This window comes from Lepisma saccharinum, chromosome 26 (assembly GCF_977018435.1).
Source record: "Lepisma saccharinum chromosome 26, izLepSacc3.1, whole genome shotgun sequence".
NCBI classification, from domain to species: Eukaryota; Metazoa; Arthropoda; class Insecta; order Zygentoma; family Lepismatidae; genus Lepisma; species Lepisma saccharinum.
This window is the reverse complement of record NC_139254.1, coordinates 7,995,238-8,010,283: the sequence shown is the minus strand read 5'-3', so window position 1 is coordinate 8,010,283 and position 15,046 is coordinate 7,995,238. Positions and strand designations below refer to the sequence as shown.

The following is a 15,046-nucleotide window of genomic DNA, read 5'->3' as shown; positions in this document are numbered from 1 at the left end:
AAAATACCAGGAGATGGCTGCCCAAATCATCACTGAACCACCGCCATGCATCACTCCCGGTAACAGATAGTCTGTATCGTACGCTTGTGCTGGCATTCTCCACACGTACACTCTGCCAGCAGTTGGAAACAATGTAAAGGATGACTCATCCGACCAGATTACAGCCAGGGTGTATACTGCTCCATTGTCCAGTTTTTATGGGCGTTGCACCACTGTCTCCGTCTAGCAGCATGGTCAACAGTTACGAGTGGTTTGGGAATTGCAGATCTGCCATGAATACCCTGCTTTTGGAGTTCTCTTCTGACTGTTTTGATGCTAACAGGGTTTGTAAGCACTGTATTCAGCTTAGCAGTAACTTTTGGAGCCGTGGTGATCTGCTTGGTCACAATCCTACCCAATGTGCATCTGTCTCTGTCATGCAACACGCACTTGCGTCCACGCTGATGCTTCGCTGCAGTTTTCCCGGAAGTCTCGTAGGCAGTTATGATCTTCGAGACTGTGCCTCTTGATACACCAAACATTTCCGCTGCTTTCGTCACAGAAGCTCCCACCATACGCGAACCCACAATTTGCCCTCTTTGAAACTCTGTCAGCTCAGAGAAGATTCACGATAACCTGCACGGACCGGTTGCTGAACTGTAACTGGTCCATCTCTCAGGTTGGCCAGGGTGTATACTTCGCAGGAAGTGCCAGTGACCACAGCGCCACCTACCATTCAGATGCAAATCGTGTTTGAAATGGCTACCTGTTTTACACCAGGTGTTTCCATATTTTTGTCCATCCCCTGTACATTCTTTCTTGTCTTTTATGCAACCCCAAAAGTAAAATTCAATGGGTTCAAAGCGGAACTTTGCTGTGGCCAAGGAATGGAATCGGTTGCACAGCTTAGCCTGTGCCATTGCTGCCATCTGGTGGGAAATGTGTAAAGTAAAACTAGCTTGTCGGCTCTTCAAAATTACACTCCAAATGCCATTGCATGCTGAAACAAATAAAATACATTCATGTTTGCAACCCCGGAGTTCTCTTTTTGACACACTGCATTTTCAATAACCATAACACATTCTTTTAGGTACATAACACTAAGCCATAGCCTTACAATAATAATTTTATTTAATAATTCCACCATCTCAAATTCTAAATGTATAATTTGTTACTTACCTCTACTAATTTCTGACTCCGATTCCTCCTTGTAAGCCCTACAAAATAATAATAATAACTTACATTCACTCATGTAATGTAACTACTACATAAGATCTTGATGTAAAAAAAAATATGTATTTTTCTCTTCTAAAAAACGTAAATAGCAATGATAATAGATATAGTTTGGGAAAGAATGGTATTATTGAGGGTATATTTGATTAACTGTGTTAAAAATGTAGAAACATTTTCTATTTTTTCTTGCTTTAGGAGGATGTTTGTAAATCAAATTGAAATTTGAAAATTATACGAGGGCTGATCAACGAAGAGTGAGACTGATTTGATTTCTGTATTCCTCATCTCCATTGTGTTATGCACAATGGGCAGTGCCTAGAACAAAGAGCGTTGCTGCCAAATCTGGGTATTATGTATGAAACTCCATTCTCGTCCAATATGCACACTGCAAACGCTGTGCAAAAAAATCAGTCTCATTCTTTGTTGATCAGTCCACGTACTATTTGATTCTATTTACAAAAAATATAAAGTACTCTAGTTACGTGATTGTGCATATTCTTGGAAACACTGCATACCAACAATGTGAGTCAAAATGTGCCCGTCATATTGTGTGTTGCAGAAGCGAAGAAAGGAATCAAAAAAATCACTCTGTATGTGAAAATTTTTGTTTGTTTTAGTGTAAAAAGCATAATGGCACCTTGAACTATGTTCTGCAATACACAATTGGTAAGTACGAACCATGCGAAACACAAAATATCCGATTTTAATGTGTCTCCGATATAACGAACTGTTACCCAAAAATCACAAGAATACATTGTTATCATCCCTAAAAAAGAAATTTTATTTCTGATGGATGTTTTTTGCAGCGAAATATAAGCTTATATCTCAATACAGAACACGCATTAAATTACTCTCCAAAAGTTCCTTTAGACTGTTTTAGACAAATGCATTCCCTTTAACACCTTTGCTAGCAAAAGTATTATCACATTTTTTTATAGCTGATAAATCGTAACGTCATAATAACTGCGTAAAGTTGCACCATTCATTGAGAATTTCCCTATATTTAAGCAGCACCACTGATGTCTACTTAACACCTTTTTTATAGAAAATGTTACTCCTCTCGGTTGAATAGTTATCAGCTTTTAAATAATGTGAAGCGATTCATTGTTTATATCTCACTTGGTGAGTATAACAGCATATGACAGTGCGAAACATTACTTGCAGTGAGATGGTTTGTTAACAGAGGATTGCAAAGTACATGGTTCCAACCATCAGTAATAGATAGAGCCCAGATTTATAAGCACAATCAAACAGTAAAATAAGCAAGTTAAGAAGCACAAAAAATGAAAAAAAAAAAAAAATTAAAAAAATAAGCACAAACAAATCCAGGAAAATCTGAAAAAATATTTGTTTATTAGATCTATTACCTTATTCGAAACTGTTAAAGTATGTAAGGAAGGTCATCCTGAGATTTTCTTGTGTGAAGCTCCTTCGTCTGTCAGTGAAGAATGATTTGTACAGTGAAAATGTTCTTTCCACGTAGCATGACATCACAGGCACATCTGAAAAGCACCACAGTTCTTCTTCGGTGAATTCCTCTTCAATGTCTGTTTCTTCACCAGAAATCTTTTTTTAAATTTGGCACAGTGTTTTGTAACCGGGATTGTTCAGTAATTCCTGACAGCGGACACGATTTTACCAACACTGTGAGTTTCTGAAGACAATGTTACTGAAATTTCATCAATAAGAGAAAGCGAATGTTGCAATGTATTATTTCGAGCTTTCAACTGTGTTATAATATCAGGTAATTTGGAAAAAATGATTATGGATGTACTGTATCTTTTCTAGGATGCTGTTTCTCGTGCGGCTATTTAGAAGCATTGATCTCATCATCCCGTAGTGTCATTGAAATATGACAGATTTGAGTAAAATATGCTATTTTAAACCAAAATCATAAAATAAGCAAGCATAACCGTTTCCTACAGAAATAAGCATTTATAAGCACTTTCAACTTTAGTTAAATAGCTCAACAAGGTATGTAATACGAAGTATAATCTTTCTTCTTACCATTAGAAGTCTGGAAAAGAATACGCATTTTGCTTATAAATCAGGGCTCTAGTAATAGATCTGTGTTCCCATCTGCAAATGCCATTCCCCTGTCAAAATGCATACGTTCACTAGGTTTGGGGTAAAAAAGGTTGGTAGTAACAAATTTCTTGTAATGCAAGTAACTGTTACTCTCTCACGTGGGTTACTATGACTCAGTTACTTCCCTGTGCATTTTAACTTCTCAAAGTAACTGACATTGTAGGCCTTTCTCAAGACTGCTCATTCTCCTGAAAAAAAATTGAAAAAATCGTTTGGCATACAGAAGTCAGATTAAAGATCTCCTTACAACGAAATAATGCTTGCTGCTTCCCTGGCAGCAAAGGATATGGAGCTTCTCTCTACATCTGTTCTGATTTAGTTTCTGAACTTTCGAGAATGAACATCAATCCTATCTTCATCACATAAATCAAAGCAAATGACAGAAATCTTGACTACGAGACAAATAAACACATTTTCTTTGTTTTTTAAGGGAATTGACAGAACAACAAGACTCTTACCCATAGACACCACTCTTCCTCATTGTTTTTGTGACATGATCATAATTGAACATGTCCGTGGGATCCACCCAATTTGAAGTATCTGGTGCCTTGAAAAAGAAGCTATCTGCATTTGCTATCAACAGCAAAACAACTATTGCAATTGATGAAAGCTCCATCCTGCAATAAAATAATAATAATAATCATGGTACTATATTTGCTATTTCATACTTAAAAGAAATGAAGATACAGTTCATAGCACACTCCCAATGAAACGTTTTCTTTAAAACAGGATTTTTTTAAAAAATCCTGGATGTATTAGGCAACCATGTCAATATATCCATTCTAGTTTTTGGGCTAGAATAAATCACCACTGATTAGCTACAAAGAAGCATGTGAATCTAATGTTCATTTTACTAAAAAGCTGTATTTTTAAAACTTTCACTGCAGATACTACAAAATATGTACAAAATGCTACAAATTATTTGTTTCTTCTAACCACATACTTTTTTTTTGTAAACTTTACCATCGTCAATTAACAAATAAATGTCTCACAAGGGGGAGTGAAAATTAAAAGAAGCAATACATGCATACAAGATAAATTCAGTAATAATAACAATAGATACAAATACTGTTATTTTATTAGTAGTTAAACATGCGGTAACAGTAGTATAAGCCGGAGACAGATTTCTTAAAATTTACAGGAGAAAAGACGAGAAAGTACTTACGGAATTGCGTTCTTGGGGACTTTCTGAAGCCGGGGAAATTGTTTTTTAGAATCGTGCAACGTACGATAGCTTGTGCCGCCATTACCGTCGACTACGTGAATCAAACGTTCCGTGCGTTCGGTTATGTAACCCCCTCACAGTGTAGCAACCACGCGGAAGTTTGACAAGATGACGTGTGAGCGGTTTTTTTTTTTTTCCAATGTAAGGTAAGACTCTAGTTTACGTCCTTTTCCTAAGGAATAAGTGTCATATATCGTTGGAAAGCTTATTTTATAAGGAATTCAACAACGTAAATCCCAAAGCGAGCAAAAATTTCCTGCAGGAATAAATCGAGAAAAACCTATGTTGTCCGGATATGCGCAATTGAACATACTGAGGAATTTTTTAGATGAATATTTAGGGGTGAAATGAGTGCTAATGGAACCTAACCTAAAAGGCCTAACCTAACCTCGTAGGCATACCTCGACCTCGTGAATGGATAGTGGGGCTATCGTGAACAGAAAGTGTAAAAAGAAAAAGGTACTTACCCGAAGAGATGCGCAATTGAACGTACTGAGGATTTTTTTAGATGATGAAGCACATATTTAGGGGTGAAATGAGTGCTAATGGAACCTAACCTAACAGGCCTAACCTAACCTCGTAGGCATACCTCGACCCCGTGAATGGATAGTGGGGCTATCGTGAACAGAAAGTGTAAAAAGAAAAAGGTACTTACCCGAAGAGATGCCGGGTGCCACACCACGATCGCGCACCGCGAACGCAAAGAAGCAATCACCATGCAGATAAGGACGTAAAGTAGAGTCTAGCCTCAATTTTCGCTTAAAAACCTTTCGTGAATAGTTTGTGCGGCATTTATCGGTTCATAATTTTGGAAACACTGCACATCAGCTGACGATAGACAACGTGAGTCAAAATTTGCGAGCCGAATTAGCAACGACCAATAAATGATTATAATGTTAAAAATAACGCTTTTTTCATGAAAAAAAAGTGATCCCCAGCTTGAAAAATCTTCCGCTATGCATATGAGGTAAGTAGCAATGATTTTTATTTGAAAACAAACGAGTTTAATGTGTCTCCGGCTTATACTACTGTTACTAAACATGCTTGTAATAAGCTTTATTTCTGAAGAGACATTTGAACTACTGGATGAAAGCACACGTTTTTGTGCAAGGCACAACTGTCAAAAAAATCCATTAATAATATTCAACAACCAGTTATGGATACGTAACATGATATTATACTATTTTTCTAAATTTAATTTTGTGATACAACTTATAATACTTTCCCAGGGAACAAGATTTGTAGGCAACGGTTTCAAGTCATTTACAGATACACAGATGTTTCCACTGAAATGAAATCTATCAATTTCTGATGGGTCTACAAATCGCACTTGCCCTTAGCATGCACTACAAAGTTTTGCATTCACCGCGAATTTCCCTCTGAAATAATCCTAACAATTTTATAGTAGGCTATCTTCATTGAAATGTACGACAAGGCCATGTGTACGTAAATCTATCAATCAAGCTTTCCTTCACCGATTTTTCACTTGTACTTCTTTGATATGGCATGGTTCGTACAGTTACCACCTACATTCATCAAATGATATTCCAACTCTCCAACAAAATAAAATAAATTAACATTCAAAATGTGCACAACTGGTTGCAGAACAAAGAATCTAAACATGTCCGTACAAAGTTTGTTCTGAAGATTAGTCATTGGCGAAATAGAACGCTATATATTCTTACCTACTTTCTTGGTTCCTTAATTATGTACTTAAGTAAATCAAAAGAAATATTCTTCGATTGAACTGATAAATCGATGACATCACAAACATATCTTCACAGCATATCATCCCACTTCAAAATCCTAAAGTGCTCTCAAGTAGTGATGGGTCGTTCCGGAACGAATCGTTCCAAAGGAACGAAACCAGCAAGTGAACGAATCGTTCCGATTCCGGAAGTCAGCTGGAATCGAATCCGGTTTTGTTTTTAGCTACTGCGCCTGCGTCGTTGTCAACACATGCGAGAAACTTCTACAAGCGGCTTCTCTTGTCCTTTTGTTCCCTTACTTTCCCGCCATCTGCCTCAGCATTGAAAAGGCACTCCGAGGAGAGGGAAGAGGGGGGGGGGGGTAGGAGGAAAGTTGTATTGTGAATTCTGCAAAATTCTTCCCTGGCTCGGAGAAAAATTTCCCTCCCGTGTAGCAAAAAATTTCCCTTTCGACTTGAAAATTCCTGGTCTTCCACAACCAAGAAATACAACAATAAAATAGAAAATAAATTATCCATACTTTTACGATTTATCCAGAACTTCTAATCTAGGAGGGTGTAAATGATGTAAAGGCAAATTTAACACCAAATCAGACTGATTGATTGATTTGCTTTATTTTACTTCGCTTTTTGTGCCACTTTTGGCTAATTTGCGAAGATGGAGATGAGTGATGAATGGACACTCACAAACATCTATGGATTCGAACCCGGGACCCCCTAGTGTTAGCGCGAAGTCCTAACCCCTCCGCCACGGGAGTCGGCTACCAAATTAGATGATTGTGAATAAATTTAAAAGGGGTCTGTTGCGAAAAAAATATAGCCGTGATATGTAGAGGTGGATAAATCATTGAGTATGTACTTAATTTATTTTCTTCATGTTGGACAAAATCTGTTTTATTTGAGTCGTTATTGTTAATTAATATTTTTACTTGAATGTTGATTGATTGATTTAGTTTATTTTACTTTGCGTTTTGTGCCTCCTGGCTAATTTGCGAAGATGGGGATGAGTGATGAAATTGACGAATGGACATTCACAAACAACCAAGTCCGAGCGGGATTCGAACCCGGGACCCTTGGCGTCGCAGCGCGATGTGCTAACCACTCAGCCACAGGCTCCGGCTTTACTTGAATGTTGTTACACTTTTTAACTCAATCACGATTAACTGCGATCAACTGAGTTCGAACTGAAAGAAAATACATTTCAGGTGTTTATAAAAGATAAGTATTATTTAATGCAAGACATCTAAGTCCACCGTTTCTTGCACATTTTAGACGTTTCACCCTTTTCCCTTCCTTGGCTCCAAAATTTCCCGTTTTTAGGAAAGTTTCCTGCTGGGTTCATCGCGGTTAAACTCCTCTCCCTCCTTCACCCGCTATTGAGGTCAGAAGGAACCAACCAAGAAGCCAAATATAATGGAGGGCGTTACTACAGTTTTTAACTCGCTCCAAGCTCCCCAATAGGCGGACTGTACGTTTGAAGGACTAGTCAGTGAGCCTTGGTACGAGTTTTTGGAATCGGAACGAGAATTTGGAGTCGGAACGAATCGTTCCGAGGTTTCGTTCCGCCCAAACAGCCTGGAGAGAGGCAAGGGTGCGGGTGTGTTTGAGATACACCTGCACTTCGTAAAATCAAATGTTCGCTGAAATCTGAATCATAAGAACATCGAATTCTAAAAAGAAAGGGACGTAACTATGTATTTGAAGTTAATAAAAATACATTTACATTGAGAGAAGAGGGCAGTAATCATTTGGCACCCATGACAATTTAATTTATTAATTACATTCGACGGTTCATTTTTCTCCCCCTTTCCCTCCCATTACACAACCTTTATTAAGAATATATATAAGGTAAAAAGAAAATATCAGTTATGAACCATTCCTGTTGTCGACATAAAAGAAATTTATATTTCTAAAAACCCGGTATTGATATATTTACGTCGAATCAATTACGCGCAATCGGCCTTTTTGAGAGATTTTGTTTTACCACATGGCATATTTTTCTTAGCTTTATTTCCATCGCTTTTAGTGTGATTACAATTTGTTATAGCTAATATCAGTAATAAATGGGGAAAAAATGCATGATGATAATTTTCTCCTTTCAAAGTAAAGTACTTGTAATTTCACATTGTTTAGCAGTGCACCCGCGAAGTGTAAAACGCTGCAAAATAACATTGAATGGGCCCACCCTTTAGCCGCGTGTAATTAACACACACACATATTACCAGGTCCACAAAACTCCATCCTACATTATTTTCAATTTCCCCCACCTCCTCTCCTGGCAAGGAGGAACGAAACATGAGCCTCGTTCCTCGGAACGAGAGGAAATGATTCCAGGAATCATGATTCCGAAAAGGAACGAGTGAACGAAATCATGGTGGAACTGGAACGAGACAGCCGGAGTCGGACCGACTTGCAGTGGAACGAAAGGAACGAAGGAACGAGTTGGAGGAATCGATTCCTTTAGGTGAGCGGAACGAAAGGAATCGAATCCGCAAAAGGAACGACTTTTCCCATCACTACTCTCAAGTGTCAACAAACAGTGTTGCCAAATCCAGCGACACAAAAACTTGACCGATTCAGCAACGCTAGGGCCTCTTCATCGCGAGGACAGGACACAACCACAATTTTCTGCCAAATTAGTAAAAATATTCTTCAAATAATTGTGGGGATCTTTCCATTTTTGTTCAAAATAATAACACTACCTAGAAATTGCATAGGAAAAGAGCAAAATGTGGTTTGGTTGGCAATCCTGACTAGAAGCGATGGGGTGCATCCAAAACAATCAACAGCTAAATGCAAATCTTACTAGATATGGAATAAAATGTAGAATTTGTAATATTTTCATCATGCGAGCATGCATGATGATTGTAGTCAACAAATTCGCAAGGACGTTAGCCAATGAACGTTCGATCTACTTTCAAAGTACAACATCGAGCGCCATCATCTGTTCACTTCAAGGAGTAGATGACAGCCAGCGATGAGTTTCCCACCTTGTAGAATTAACCATGCCACGGCAGTTTTATAAGACTGGAATCACTATGTTACTGCAGACGACATCGCGATTTCTTCTTTTGCGAAGATGAAACAACTTATCATGGATGGAGATTACCGACAATTATATAATAAAGTGAATGTTTATAAAAATCAAATGAAATCCAACAGCGTGGGTTACGTAATGTGTTATATTCTGCTACACTTCTTAATTTAGCGGGAACATCCCGAAACGTATAGTAAAATTTACGTCAAGTCTACATCCAATGGTTTCATGAACTTCCACTCCCATTTCCGCACGGTCAGGGGCGGCTTATATATTTATATATTTTTACAAAATATGTGTACAAATTTTACACCTCGAATGCACCATATTTAATCCATTAGATGAAGAAAAGAAAGTGTTTATGGGTATTATCGAAGGGGGGGGGGGGAGAAATATCTATTCTATTCTATTCCATTCTTAAGTACATATTTATAGGCCTTAATTGACATGTGGGTTCTGGGGGGGATTCTGAATTTAACATTGGGAGGAACAGTATCCAACTCTAGGTCTTAGATTTTGGTGGGTATTTTAGTTAGAGCGGGATTGAGCATTAAATTAAGGGGTATCCAATTCTTGTGTATTACTATTGTCTTAGACTGTTGCAGAAATTCTGTTGTGGAGACAGAATTACATTTTTGGAAGAGGCAATATCCACTCTTCAATATCAACAGCAAGTCTAAAATTGGCATGGAAATTTTGGTGGTGGATTGAGTATTAAATTTAAAGGAGATAGAAAGCTCTTGATAAAGTGTCAAATCTTAGATTGTCAACGGATTTCTGCAGTGGAGAGAGAGTTCGAACATTAAATTTTGGAGACTGTATTTAGCGATATGCTATCCACACATTTTCGACCCCGAACGTGCCAAAAGAGAAGCTGGAAAATACTAAATATCTCAGGATCCTAAGGAAGTATTGACACTCCATTAAATTAATATTCTTGAAAGCCTGCAAAGAAATGGATACATTTTGTAGCTCTCTTCGCTCGCAATAGTATGTTACTAGGATGTGTGTTTGGAGCTTTACTGTGGTGAATGTGAAGTTTTATACTATAGCTGAATTAAAAGACATAAGCGATATTCTCGATATTCATTAATAACATCACTTCTTAAAATACAATTCTTAGTGTTGGTATACTGCTTAATTTAAAGCAGGTGCATCATTTGGAACAAAACTATATCGTATCCCAATTTCTAACTTCTTGTCACAGGAAAATTTTACTTTAACAAGTTAAATTTGCACTGAAGATAAAATCCACGTATATATTGTTATGGGTTACTAAAGTAATTATACGTATCTACCCCAAGGAAACGGAGGGGGGTGAGTTCTTTGAAAGAGGAACCCAGTGGCGTAGTGCATTTTCTTTGCCCCCCTGCAAGTAAAAATATTGGGGGCCGTTCTTAGTGAATAAAAATATTGGAAGATGCCAGAGTGGGACGGACGCAGTAGCTAGCCTCCCCCCTTCCCTCAGTAAATTAACTTTTAACGCAAATACTCTGCCTTCCCATTTTGTGTCATCGACTGATTTCCCCGATGGTGTAGTGGCAAAGTTATCGCCTGTAATCAAGAGGTCCCGGGTTCGATACCCGGTACATTCACATAGTGGTTCGGATCCCACTTTAAACTGTAGGTCCAGTCCCGATTAGCCTTACTGTCTAGAAAGTGGACTTAAAACACAAACTCAATTAATTGCCATCGACTTAGGTTGTACCAAAAGTCCCATTACCCCCTCTTTGAATTGTAGACAAACTTGCAAAATGTTATTTTGACAGCATGCGTATGATGAGAGGATGGTATACAATTAAATCAGACCAATGGCCACCATTTACTCTGTGTGCACACCGCCATTTTCATGGCACAGTATTATTCGCCTCCAGGCGCGATGTGAAATCCTCCGTAACTTGGCTGGCGTGAAGAAAGCAAACGCACTGCGAACAGCTTCTTGAAGTTCCTCAGTTGTCTGATAACGATTATGGGCGACTTTCTGTTTGATGTGCCTCCATAGCGCATTATCACAAGATGTCAGATTTGGACTTCGGGGTGGTCATTTTAAAGGTGCTGGTAAATTTGGCGATCTTCGTCCAATCCGTTTGTCTCTGAACACATCATTGAGGAATTCTCTTAAAATGGCCACCCCGAAATCCAGATCTGCCATCTTACGTTACGGAAGATTTCACATCGCACCTGGAGGCAAATAATACTGTCCCATGAAAATGGCGGTGTGCACACACATCCTCTGGAGTAAATGGTGGTCATTGGTCTGATTTAATGGTATACCATCCTCTCATCATACGCATGCTGTTAAAATAACATTTTGCAGGTTTGTCTATAATTCAAAGAGGGGGTAATGGAACTTTTGGTACACCCTGTATATCAGTGTAGTAATTTCTCGAAACTAAACCAGGTTGGTCTGAATCCCTGATAAATAACTGGAAGAAGAAATTAGAAATATCTTCTCTTACTTCAACGCAGTGTCACAGCCAGGATTCTTTTTCTGAAGGAGGCAAATATTCTGTTCGTGATCCTTTGTATTCCTTGTTCGAAACATTTTTTAAAAAATACTGTTTGGGGAAATTGTTTAATGGATACTAAACACTTCTCTTTTTTACTTTGAGGTGTATGCCTCTTCAGCCCCATAAGCCATTCACTGGCTACGCCAGGCCAAGATTCAACGTGAGAGCGGCTCACATTAGAGTTTTGATTTGATTTTGATTTTAAAATTGTGGGAGCGTCAGCACTTAGGCTATTTTGCTCCCGTCACATTATACGGGGGCCAGCCCCTTATCATTACAAAGAACAACTCAAACGTTGCATAATTAAAAATCTTAAAATGTTCTTACTTGTTAAAAGCTGAGGCTGTAAACGGGCACTCAGCACACATAAGGACAACAGGACAATACAAACAAAATTATACTGGCCAGAGTGCCAGTCGCCAGAGCCTCGTTAGTCTTCAGTTCAGGGTGTACTGACGTGGAAGTGAGGTTGACATTTGGGTGTAAGGGGTGACCTTCCACGTAGTGTACTACGTGGAAGGTCACCCCTTACACCCCGGCTCACATTAGACTTCTAATACTAGTGAGTTATATACTCAAGCAAACGTAGCATTTTACTCATGTGGGTTGAACTGGACGTGCAAATTGTCGATGGTGACTTAACATCAACAGGTAAATTTCAATCTGCTCCGAAGAAATAGCAGCGGACTCCAGTCTTGAGAGATAGACAATAAAGCAGCGATGGGACTTTATTCACTGAAAATTTGTCACTCAATGAAATGCCGATTGGAAGGACTGGATCCCCCTAAAAAATGGTTGTTGACGCACGGGAACTATTTAATTTTGGTGTTAGTGGACCTCAATATTATAATTCATAATTTTAACAATGCCATGATATTTCTTAAATACTTTTCATGAAACAAGAACGATTTTGTTAATAAATCATCTGTGCTCGAAGAGTGTTTGAGGGGGCAGGGGGGGTGTAAGCATGGCCGTATTTAGAGGCGGGGTTTAGGATTCAAACCCATCTAACCTTCTGGCATGTTGGATTAATGGAAGTTCAGAAACCAAATTTGTAACACATTTTCAAAAATTTATTCGCAGTTTCACAAAAATACAACGGGGAGAAAATCCTGGAATGATCGAGCTAGAATTTTCAAACATTTTGAATTCTGAAATTTGAGCGAAACTGATTTAATTCTCAGAATCGCAGCCCACCCGCGACCCCTTCATGTTCACTTCTGCTGTCCTCTTTCCAGTGCTGTTCCTGGATCAGACTGAAAATTCCCTCGTGATTGTCCCAAAATTCCCGTTCCAACTTCTAAATTCCCCCTTTATAAGAGTTCAAACCTAGGATATCCAGCTTCGTAGCACGTGACATTCACTATCCTTCACCCAGCGGTTCGATATAGTACATACATTTAACCCATATGTGGTCCTATATAACACATACTTGTATAGTGCATAGTGGTTTTATATAATGCTGTTTGGTAAGCATAGGAACAATATGAGCGGAGGAAAGTAGGATCGAACTGGTTCATAGAACCCCCCCCTCCTCCCCGAATTGACATAGTTTATTGCAAGTTACAAAATAGCATAATGTTTGTTAGTTTTATTGTTAATAACGGAAATAAAGTCCAGTTAGTTAGTATTCGAACAGAATAACCAAAGAAAAATTGCGTTAGATCGAAAAATTGAGATTACAATACAGGCACCAGGTTATGTGTTACCATTTAATCCAAAGAATAACTGGCTCCACAGTTTTCAAAATTCCAAAAATTAAGTTTCATGTGAATGGTCAAACAACATGAACTGTATGACTAAAATTTCTCTCTTACTTTTAAAGCTTTTTCTTGAGGAACCTAAAACTTAATAACAAAATATAATAACTGTACATTTAAGAATACACTGCATGAAACGTAAAATAAATAAATAAAAACAGTTGTGCTGCATATTTACACTTCTGATGGATAGAGTAGAGAAATGTCCTCAAGGATATAAGGACAGCAATAATAATAATAGTAGAAATACGTTTGGAATTAATTAGTTTATGAAATTTTTCAAAATATTATTATTATTATTTACTATTCAAATTTCTTGTGACGCCCATGGGAACAATTATGAGTGACCCCTGCCCCCGGAAAATGTTTCCTGCCTACGGCCATGAGCGTAATAGACACAAGGGAATGCTATCCCCCCAGCTAAGAAAAAATCATCAAGCATCCCCCCAGGTAGGATAATTTGCATAAGCATCATCCTCCACCTACTGCATTGTCTTCACCTTGATCCATATAAGAATCCTTCCTTCTATGCCCTAACTCGAACAAGGAAACTCGCAGCTAGGAATTTCCACTTCGAGCACTGTATACGCTGTATACCTTGCGTGTCGCAATAGGTGCTACTAGATGTAAGGGCAAAGGGATAAATGTCGGTGAGTTTTTGGGCCCCTTTGAAGTAAAACGTAACAGGCGTGGACAATGTGGGAAATTTATCTCTGATCTTATTTCAATTTCATATTGAGGCTTGGGGCCCCTTTGAAATATTTGGTGGGAAGTTACATTTTAAATATCATGTGTAAAACTAATATTACTGGTAATAAAAGGTCATGAATTATCAAGTTTGTTTGTTTAGGTATTGTGTAACAATAAGGGATCGACTGGTTGAGCAACTGAAGATTTTTACTGGATTCATAACTGTACTGCACTACATTAAGTTTATGACAAACTGCGTAGCTATGAATGTATGAGATGAGAGAATTTTCCTATCGATTGCCATCTGTGAGCAAGTAAGTTAATTCTACATTTCGGAGGAGACAAGTTGTCGGGGCCCCTCTGGCTGAGACAATACGCCACTGCTTATTATAGCAGTCCTCATATGATACTTATGTTACTGGGAAACAGATTTCTGATTCCCAAATCCATTCTTTAAATAAGCGAAACTATCTGTTGAATTTCTGGGATTATATAAAATTTCAGGAGCACAGAGAGAGAACATTGCGGGCCCCCTATACCTCTGCCCCCCCCCTGCATTGCGGGTTTGCGGGGGCGGCCGTTACGCCACTGGAGGAACCCTAGTATATTATCGCCCTGAGCTTAAGAATTTCTAGCTAGGGTTCTGTAATGTCTCGTGAAACAATAATTGAATCGGTCATACGACTGGAGCATGTTGTTTGGTTTGCCAAGGCTGAATCTTCTATCTTTATCTTAAGTTGTGTAACAATTTGTGTTAAATACTCAAATTGTGAGTTTTATAAACCGACCCACAAACACTATTTATATGCATATTTA

At 38.3% G+C, this 15,046-nt stretch overlaps 1 protein-coding gene across 1 annotated transcript in view; it reads right to left on the bottom strand.

Moving 5' to 3' along the window:
• LOC145979521 (uncharacterized) overlaps positions 1-1,181 on the bottom strand; it is a 52,595-nt gene extending 51,414 nt beyond the window's left edge. Inside the window, exon 1 of the mRNA XM_083112465.1 lies at positions 1,159-1,181. The gene's annotated coding sequence lies outside the window, so the exon portion shown is untranslated. The remainder of the gene's footprint in view (positions 1-1,158) is intronic.
• Between the last annotated feature and the right edge of the window lie 13,865 nt (positions 1,182-15,046).